At 40.6% G+C, this 10,624-nt stretch overlaps 1 long non-coding RNA gene across 1 annotated transcript; it reads right to left on the minus strand.

Moving 5' to 3' along the window:
• Positions 1-325: 325 nt before the first annotated feature.
• On the minus strand, positions 326-1,129 carry LOC114770660 (uncharacterized). Its single transcript, XR_003743367.1, has 3 exons — positions 997-1,129; positions 675-915; positions 326-577 (listed from the first exon to the last, which is right to left on the minus strand). It is a non-coding gene; the product is annotated as an uncharacterized LOC114770660 (long non-coding RNA).
• Between the last annotated feature and the right edge of the window lie 9,495 nt (positions 1,130-10,624).

Below are 10,624 nucleotides of genomic sequence, written 5' to 3' on the forward strand. Positions count from 1 at the left end.
ACTAACATGTAGCATTACACTGTTTTCTTGTGTAAAACAAGGACACATCTGTTTATAATTGCAATATGTTACTGGAATGAATGAATGAATCAGACATGATGCAGAATTTATATATATATATATATATATATATATATATATTTGCACTAATTCCAAAATACAAGAATTTGTATACACACAATCCACTGATACAGATACAATAGCAATGCTAATCTCTTCTCCATTTGGCCACAGGTTCTCATCCACATGACATCTTATGTCATCTAGGGCAGTACACATAGTTAATCTTCTGGCATGCCTGATTCATCCCTGGCAATCGTCTGCTGATATGCCCAGCATTCATTGCATCCATGAGGGACACGCCATCATGTGGATGATGGTCGCAAACCTTCCACTGCCATGAGGAAAAGAATTCCTCCCACCTTACTATATTAATCAACCCCATAGAGGAAAAGCGACTCAATTCTGGGATGGGCTGCAAACCACTCGGTGACTGCACAGGAGTGGTGAAATGCCACATTGTCCCATTTTAAATTGGTTTACCTCTTCTGTGCCTGCCTTCAATCTCCATGACTCTCTAAAATAAATCCACAAAGCAATATAATTACAGTAGTAAATTTGTAAAAAAAATGCCTGGTTTTTCAAAAAAAGATCTATTTTTATTGTGATCTTACCAGGACACATTGGCTCCTGAGTTGCTTGACATGTTAAGAGTTCCTCTTCCTCTTAAAAGGTGCAGTGTACAACTGTTTCATCCTGACCTGATTTTTTCAGGACTAGAAATTGTTATGCCTACACTGTGAAATATTTGCAAAAGTAACGTTGTCTGCCAAGACTGTTTCTGATCATAACAATGGCAGTTTCCTGCACAAGTGAAAATTCTTCCTCTCCCTCCTGTGAGGCAACCGTTGAGTCCTAAGCAGAAATGCAAAAACAATTATTCAAGCTTATTTACTTCTGAAACTGAGTCAAATGCCCTTGCAGAATACAAGTTACCTGTTGGTTTGCCAGAAAAATCAAACAATAGATGCCCCTGTACAGCGTTGCAGATTTGGCGGCACTCTCTGACCCAGTCTCTCTCATTGAGAGATCATGATTTACTACATGATCAATTACAGTAGGCTCTGATCTCATCACTACTTCCTCTTATTCTTCAATCACACATACGTATTCCTTGACCCCCTCCCAGCCACTCTTCCTCTTTCAGCCACTTCTCCATTTCTGGCTGGGTCCATGCTTACAAAACAAACATTCATATTGTCTCCTTTTGTAATGAAATTGAGAGTATCACATGTAGATGTTCATCTACAATGCGAATCAGCTGTGGCTGGTTAAACTGCATTTTTAGATTTAAAACATGTTTCAATACAATATCGCTGTTGAATTTTGCGGTCTTATGTTCAAAACAATAACAATGCAAAACTGAAAAGTTTAAGTTTTGAAAACTTAAAGCATGTGCGTATAAAGTCCTGTACGTACAAAGATTTTTGGCAGTTGTCAAGTGAAAATTCATGAAACTTGAGAGATGTCATTGAAGGCATTTTGTGCCAAAACAATGATTTTGATCCTCAGTTTAGCCCACAGAAACTTCTGTTGTGTTCACTGTGTGAAGAGGTTTGCAAAAGTGACCTAGAAGTCTTGAGAACCTGTGTCCTAGCATCTTGACGTTCAGGTGGAGTGTTCCTCTGACACTAATTCTCGAGATTTCAAAACCTCCTCCAGGTTAATTTCTAAAGCCAGAGGCACGTTCACAAAAGCATATGAACAAAACTATACGGAATTCTTCACTATCAGATTGTATCCCATGTCTACGAATTGAAAGATTATGACTGATATAGTAGACTTTGGGTTTTTTTGCAATTCATAAAAAAAGGTAAACTCAATAATAAAGCGTATAAAGTTGAGAATTTTGGAATTTATAGGGGTGTAATAATTTTATTATTGGGTTGATTTTAAAAGAAACAGATGGGGGTTTCATGTACTGTGCCTGACCGAGACTTGGTTAAAACTAATTTGTAGCATTGAACGAGTCTAGTCCTCCTGAATACAGCTATGTACACCAACCTCGCTTAACTGGAAGGTGACGTTGCAGTAATAATGATAACCTTGGTATTTCTCATAACCCCGGACATGGATTTACCTCTTTTTGAGATTCTACATACCAATATATATCTCATGTAGTCTCACAAAATAAAAATCCTAAATTCATTCCATTGATTATTTATAGACGCCCTGGACCTTTTTTATTCTGCGTTTCTTAGTGAATTTACAGATTTTGTCTCCAACTTAATTGTATCTGTGGATAAAGCCCTAATTGTCGGCAACTTTAACATCCACTGTGATAAATTAGACTCACTAAGAACAGCATTCCTGTCTATACTAGACTCAGTTGGTGTTAACCTACATAACAGGACCTACTCATGAAGGTAATCACACACTCGATCTTGTACAGACCTTCCGGTTTAAATCTAGAAGATAGTTATTCTTCCGCAATCTGAAATCTCAGATAATTTCCTTATTGCTTTTAAGATGTCAGACACAATTAAACTCAACCCCCCTCGTTATAGAGACAAAGTACGGCACAGAGGTTTATTACTCTACCAGATTTATCAATGCTGATAAACTGTCAGACCCCGCTGAACTCGACCAAGCGACCAAATGTCTAGAATTAACACTGCGTAGTACGTTAGATATAGTCGCTCCCCTCAAAAGGAAGATGGTAAGAACTTAATTCCTTTTGGTATAATGATCACACGCGCTTGCTTAAGATAACCACCCGGAAATTAGAACGTAAATGGCCTCGAAGTAAATTAAAATGTTTTCAGAATAGCGTGGAAGGAGAGCCTACTTAACTATAAGAAGGCTCTTGGCGTGGCTCGATCGACACATCTGTCCTTGTTAAGACAATAGATATCTTTTTAATACTAAAATAGTCACAAATAGAGAAGATTAAAAACACAACAAATAGCTCTGCCAATATTTCTATGGAAAATCTTCAAATAGCTGACCAAAGAGCATCAACTAATTAAACTAATCTAGTAGTCAAATCAATGTACTCGCGCTTTGGATCCGATTCCAACAAGGTTCCTTAAACAAGTAGCACCCGATATTATAAATTCTATCCTCCAAATTTGTTAAGGCTTCGCACCAGCCATGTACCAAGTTTGTTCAAGGTAGCAGTGATTAGACCCCTGATTTTAAAAAGCCTGATCTTGATCGCAGTCATCTTTCAAAGTATGGGCTGATATCAAACCTTCCGTTCATATCAAAAACCGCATACCTCGACCGCAACAATATCCACGAAGTATATCAATTGGGATTTAGACAATCGTATTTTTGAGAGCGCTGGTTAGTGGTTAATGACCTCTTATTTGCCTCAGATCAGGGACTGCTTGCTGCTTGTCCTGCTTGATCTGAGTGCAGCGTTTGACACTATTGATCACGCTATTCTCCTTGCCAGGCTCTATTAAAACAAGAGATTCTACAAGAAACATTAATAATAAAACTCAGAAATATGCTGACACTGTGTCTGTTCCACGGGCTGGGCGGGGTGTCTGTTTCAGCAATTTACTACCCGTTACTATCACTCCTTCTGAACCTACCACCAGCACCCCCGACATAAGAATAGGATTATTAAATGTTAGATCTCACACCTAAAACGCTCATTGTCAATGAAATTATTACAGATCAGGGGTTCGATGTACTGTGCCTGACCGAAACTTGGTTAAAACGAATTTGTAGTATTGAACGAGTCTAGTCCTCCTGGATACAGCTATCTACACAAACCTTGCTTAACTGGAAGAGGAGGTGGCGTTGCAGTAATTTATAAGGATAACCTCGGTATTACTCATAAACCCAGACAAGGATTTAACTCTTTTGAGATTCTACATACCAATATAACTCATGTAGTCTCACAAAATAAAAATCCTAAATTCATTCCATTGATTATTATTTATAGACCCCCTGGACCCTATTCTGAGTTTCTTAGTGAATTTACAGATTTTGTCTCCAACTTAGTTGTATCTGTGGATAAAGCCCTAATTGTCGGCGACTTTAACATCCACGGTGATAAATTAGAAGACTCACTAAGAACCGCATTCCTGTCTTTATTAGACTCAGTTGGAGTTAACCAACATGTAACAGGACCTACTCACGAAGGTGGTCACACGCTCGATCTTGTGTTGACCTTCGGTTTAAATATAGAAGATATAGTTACTCTTCCACAATCTGAAATGGTCTCAGATCATTTCCTCATCGCTTTTAAAATATGTCTCAGACACAACAAACTCAATCCCCCTCGTTATAGAGACAAACGGACAATTACATCAAGTACGGCACAGAGGTTTATTAATACCTTACCAGATTTATCAACGCTGATAAACTCAGTCAGACCCCGCTGAACTTGACCAAGCGACCAAATGTCTAGAATTAACACTGCGTAGTACATTAGATATAGTCGCTCCCCTCAAAAGGAAGATAGTAAGAGATAAAAACTTAATTCCTTGGTATAATGATCACACGCGCTCGCTTAAGAAGACCGCCCAGAAATTAGTAAGTTAATTAAACATTCCGAATAGCTTGGAAGGAGAGCCTACATAACTATAAGAAGGCTCTTAGCGCGGCTCGATCAACGTATCGGTCTTTGTTAATAGACAAAAACAAAAATAATCCCGGATTCCTGTTTAAACCTATAGCCAAACTAACCAGGAATAAGACAGAAATAGATGAGTCCACTCAATATCATCATAGTAGCGATGATTTTATGAATTTCTTTAATACTAAAATTGTCGCAAATAGAGGGAAGATTAAAAGCACAACAAATAGCTCCGCCGACATTTCCATGGAAAATAATCTTCTAATAGACGACCACAGATTACAACGATTCAACCTTATTAAAGAGCATGAATTAATCAAATTAATCTAGTCATCAAATCAATGTACTTGCGCTTTGGATCCAATTCCAACAAGGTTCCTTAAGCAAATAGCACCCAATGTTATAAATTCTACCCTCAAAATTGTTAACTCGTTGCTTAGAACCGGCCACGTACCAAGTTCGTTCAAGGTAGCAGTCATTAGACCCCTGATTAAAAAGCCGGATCTTGATCGCAGTCAGCTTTCAAAGTCAGCTGAGCGCATACCTAGACTGTAACATCCATGAAGTATATCAGGATTTAGACCTCATCATAGCACTGAGACAGCGCTGGTTAAAGTGGTTAATGACCTGCTGCTTGCCTCTGATCAGGGACTCATCTCGCTGCTTGATCTGAGTGCAGCGTTTGACACTATCGATCACGCTATTCTCCTTGCCAGGTTAGAGAATGTTATCGGGATTAAGGGAACAGCCCTTGAATGGTTCAGATCATATTTGACCAAGCGATATCAGTTTGTGGACATCAATGGTGTTTCGTCTTCACATAGTAAGGTAGAGTTTGGTGTTCCACAAGGTTCTGTCCTAGGTCCGTTACTTTTTTCTCTATACATGTTACCTTTTAAGCGACGTCATCCGCAAACACTGTATTAGCTTTCATTGCTACGCTGACGACACACAGCTGTATCTGTCAGCAATGCCAGATCAGAGGCAGCAGCTGAACAAAATAGAGAATTGTCTGAAGGACATTAGACAGTTGATGCTCACCAACTTTCTCCTGTTAAACCCTGACAAGACAGAAGCGCTTGTACTTGGGCCTCAAGCAGCCAGGCATAAACTGGCTGACTACACAATAACCCTGGATAGCCTTTCTATCTCACCGAGTATTGAAGTGAAGGATCTAGGTGTAATCATTGATGCAGGTCTCTCATTCAGTTCGCACATAGATAATGTCACTAGAATAACATTCTTTCACCTTAGAAATATTGCGAAAATAAGAAATATAATTTCAATGCATGATGCAGAAAAGTTGGTCCATGCATTTATTACATCAAGGTTAGATTACTGCAATGCATTACTGTGTGGATGCTGTAATAGGTGCATGAGTAAACTCCAGCTAGTACAGAATGCTGCAGCCAGAGTTCTAACCTGAATCAGGAAATTTGACCATCACCCCAGTCTAACAATCACTGCACTGGTTACCCATCAAATTTAGGATTGACTACAAAATCCTACTTTTAACCTATAAAGCTCTAAATGGTCTCGCAATACCTGAGTGAACTTTTAGTTCTTTATGACCCACCACGCCCCTTCGATAACTGGGTGTGGGGTCACTACTGGTACCAAAAGAACTGAAGGTCACAGCTGGGAGCAGATCCTTCTCTTATAGAGCTCCGCAGTTGTGGAACAGCTTGCCTGTCCGGGACTCAGTCTAAGTGTTTTTTAAATCCAATCTCAAAACCTATTTTTCTCTGGCTTTTTGTTAGTCCTAGACATTTATTTCACTTCATTTTGACAGTGTCAATTATAAAGTCCAGTTTATCACAGTCCCCCTGTTAGACACACCATTAAATTCACCCTAGTTAGGCTGTCCTAGTTAGGGTACCGAGCCACTGTAGCACAAATATACTATTATAACCACATATTTCAGTATCGGTTGTACAGTGCAACCGTCTGTCACTGCTTCTGTTTTTCTCTGAGACACGGAATCAAGCATCCAGACTACTGGCAGACCCCAGTGAAGAAACCAGCAAATAAATCCTGGTTCCTGACAACTGCTTTACAAAGACAAAACATGAAACAAACCAGAGGGTCACCACAGCCACCACCACCGTTACAACTACAGCTTCAGGGATCTTCAAATGGACCAGTAACATCATTATGGACACGTAATCTAGACATGACACTGACTACATCCTGGACTTCTCCAACCCTACAACTGTAGGACTTATCATTATATCATATCCAACCCTGCACTGACACCATTTGCAGGCTCACTCTACCCTGGAAGGGGGTCCCTCTCTGTATCACTCCTTCCCAAGGTTTCTTCCTTTCTTACTGGTCTGTAATTGTTAATGTCTGTAGGATCAGCAGTGGGTTTCTTTATGACTGGAAGAACCCTGGCTGTTTTAAAGGCGAATGGTATGTGGCCAGATGAGATTGAGCTGTTTATGATATAAGAAATGAAAGGGATGAGGTCAGGGGAGATAGTTTGAAACATTGCAGAAGGAATTGGATCTAGTGGACAGGTGGTTGGGTTGCCCGTAGATATTATCTGAATGATTTCATCAGATGTGAGCTTAGGAAATTTATTTAGAGTAGTTTCAGAAGGAAGAGTAGGATTAGTGGTGGAGAATGTCTCACAGATTTTTTCAATCTTCCCTGTGAAGAAGTTGGCAAAATCAGCTGTTAAGGAAGTTGGGGCAGGGGGAGTCGGAGGGTTGAGTAGGGATAAGATGTTGTGGAGTTTTTGAGGGTTGTGGGCAGAGGCTTCTAGTTTTGCTTTGTAGAAAGCAGTTTTAGCAGTAGTGAGGTTAGTAGTGAGTCAAGTTGAGATTTCTTGTATTTTCTCTCCGCTGCTCAAAGAACTCTTCGATTGCTACTCAATGTATCGGAGAGCCAGGGCGCTGGGGGAGAAGTCCTTTTGGGTTTTGTTAATAGAGGACAGAGTTGATCAATGGAAAGGGAAAGTGAGGAGAGAGTTAGTAGTGGTCTCTAGTGGTAAGGAGAGGAATGAGTCAGAGGTTGGGAGATGTGAAAGAATGCAGGAAGATACAGATGAAGGTGAGACAGTGTGAAGGTTTTGTCTAATGAATGATGGACTGGGGACAGTTGTGGATCCTGTAGGTACAGTGAGTGTGAAGGTCAGGAAGTGGTGGTCAGAGATGTGAAGGGGAGTGGAAGAAAGGTCAGAAGTTGGAGAAGGACTACTGAAGACCAGGTCTAGGACATTCCGTCCTTTGTGTGTGGGAGAGATGTTGCTGTTGGTCAAGGAAAAAGAGTGGAGAAGGGGAAGAAGGCAGGATGATTGGAGCTGGGTTGATGGAAGCCTACAATTTCTAGATATTAAAAGGCCAGTACCCCCTCCTCTCCCAGTTTTTCTAGGAGTGTGGGAGAACGTGTAGGCAGAAGAGAGGGCAGCAGGTGTAGCAGTGTTCTGTGGGGATATCCAGGTCTCTGTTAGTGCCAGGAAGTTTAGGGAGTGGAGCGTAGTGAGACCAGAGATAGTCAGCTTTTTTAACAGCGGATTGACAGTTCCAGAGTCCACCTACCACCCTTGTTTGAGAAGTAGTTACTGGGATAGTTTTCAGACACATGATTACTGTGAAGAAAAAGGCTAAATGGAGGTTTAAGGAGAGATGCCAGGTTTGAATTTGACAGCTGCTGCTTTTCTGCTACAGACTGTCTGTAGCGGAGTGACCTTCCTTATAAATCCCTAAGTCCAGCCCCCTAATTTACACCTCAGGGAACCCGAAACTATCAGTGATTGACCAGCTGAGTATGATAATGATGCCAATCACTTGGTGCTGCTTAAAACACAATCTAACAGGGCAGAGAATGGGTGTTACAATACGTGTAGGTTATTGCACAAGTATCATGGATATAGTCAAAGAGATCAACAGCTACACAATGGTACACGGTGTTACATTTGGTTATGATGACATTTATTAATAAGGTTTGTCGATTCGGACACCTGTCACCATAGTGATATCAGGCAAATTAAGGATTATTTTAAGATTCAAGAACAGCAAATATTGACACAAGCATTACCATGGATCCGTTGGGTTGATCATATGCATCATTCCCGCCTGACCTGTACGGTGGCGAATATAGCCTTTTTGTCTATACAGAATTTATAGAATATCAGGTGGTGGATGACTATTTTGTACCCCTTCTACGATGTGTACATATAACCAGGAAAAACAGAGTTTGTCAGTCAAGTATGACAGAGCGCACTACGTACGTGTTTCGAAATCACACATCAGCAATATAGCTGTAGAAGTGAAATCAGATCAGAATCGTGCCATACTATTTAAGTACGGCAAGGTGGTTACAAAACTACACTTCAGACCCACAAAAAATCTCAAAGAATTTGAGAAACTATGAAGGCGTTTAATCCGTACACGATAGACCCTCATCGTTATGTGGCGTATTATCAAAACCAAGCGGGTGGTGGGATTCCCGGTTTTTACGGCGCACCTTCCATGTACGGCGCAGGGCTTGGTGGTATTTTTCTAGGTCTTTTTCGATTGCCGTTACCGCTATTGAAAAAAGGTTTTGCTATAGCAAAGCCCCATCTAAAATCGGCGGTGAAGAACATTGTTACCGATGTAGTAATGAACGTTATGACCTAAACAAAATGATGGCGGACAAGATGGTTCGGGAATGATTGTAATGGACAGGAGATCTGGACACAAACCACCGGGTGTAAAACAAATCACACATGGAAAAGTAAAAGTAAAGAAGAAACAACTCAGTGACAAATAGAAACTTGAGGGGTAAACAACGCCTGCTCGAGTATTGGACTAAAAGAAATTTTAAAAACCATCTTTTAGTCATGGCGTTAATACATGGGATGTCCGATGAATGCGTAAATTCAGAGCTGGATTTGTTCAGTCCCCATGACGCAGCTGTCTATAGAAAAAAGTACATCAAAATACCACCTATCTCTGCACTGACTGCACCCCTGGAGTTTTTCCATAGCTGGAAATGGTGAAGACTAGTGATCTTGAGCCTTGTGTATAAAAGTGCCATGTTTAAATCAACAAACCGGATGGCACAGACATAGATGGTGCAGCAGTTTGATTTGATTAATTATCCCGGAGCTACAATATTTTCGCAGGTCGACGTATCCCTAGGGGATCGGTTGATTTCACAGAGTTCAAATACATACCCGTACAGAAGTATCATAGAGCGTTTGATAAATTATGATCGCCACACCATGGAAACGCTTTTCTCTGCTGGCCTATTTTACAAGGATACTGCGGGTCATATGGATGCTGCATATCCGACTGGAGCAAACCGGGGATTGAACAAGATGGCAGCATTCACTAATGGTAGTAGCGTTGTTGAATTAATATCTCCCATACACAGCTATATCTTTTTTCAAGAAAAACTGATGTTGAACGGCATTGATATAACAATTCGATTAACACGTGCTAAAGATTTTTGTTTAATGCGCAGTGACAATTTGGGGTGTAAAATAAGCATACTAGCAGCATCCATGTTTGTTAAAAAGGTTTCGGCGTCACCAGCTGTCAGGTTGGGACACGCTCAGGCATTATTCACAGCAACAGCTAAATATCCTCTCAACAGGGTATACTAAAATTTCTCTGTGCCCACCGGAACACACGTCGCTAATCAGGAAAACCTGTTTTTGGGGACACTACCAAAAGCCATTGTGATTGGGATGGTTGATTACTCATTTTCAGGATCTTATGCTAAAAACCCTTTTGCATTCAAACATTATGATTTAGAATTCCTAGTAGTGTATGTGGACGGACAGCAATTCCCGGCCAAGCAGTTTCAACCACAGTACATAGAAGGTTCTGCTATAAGAGAGTTTTATCAGTTGGCGTTATCAACCGGCAGACATCTAAAAAAAACTGGCGTTGTCTATCGACAGAGGATTTCTTGAATGGATACACACTCTCCTCGTCCGGCGTGAGGTTAAAAACGTAATGCAGCCAACGCAAGTCGTTAATTAGATCAGGGAACATCAGATTGGAAATGCGTTTTTAGACAACCGCTTCGAAA

This window comes from Denticeps clupeoides, chromosome 20 (genome assembly GCF_900700375.1).
Source record: "Denticeps clupeoides chromosome 20, fDenClu1.1, whole genome shotgun sequence".
In the NCBI taxonomy this organism is placed as follows: domain Eukaryota; kingdom Metazoa; phylum Chordata; class Actinopteri; order Clupeiformes; family Denticipitidae; genus Denticeps; species Denticeps clupeoides.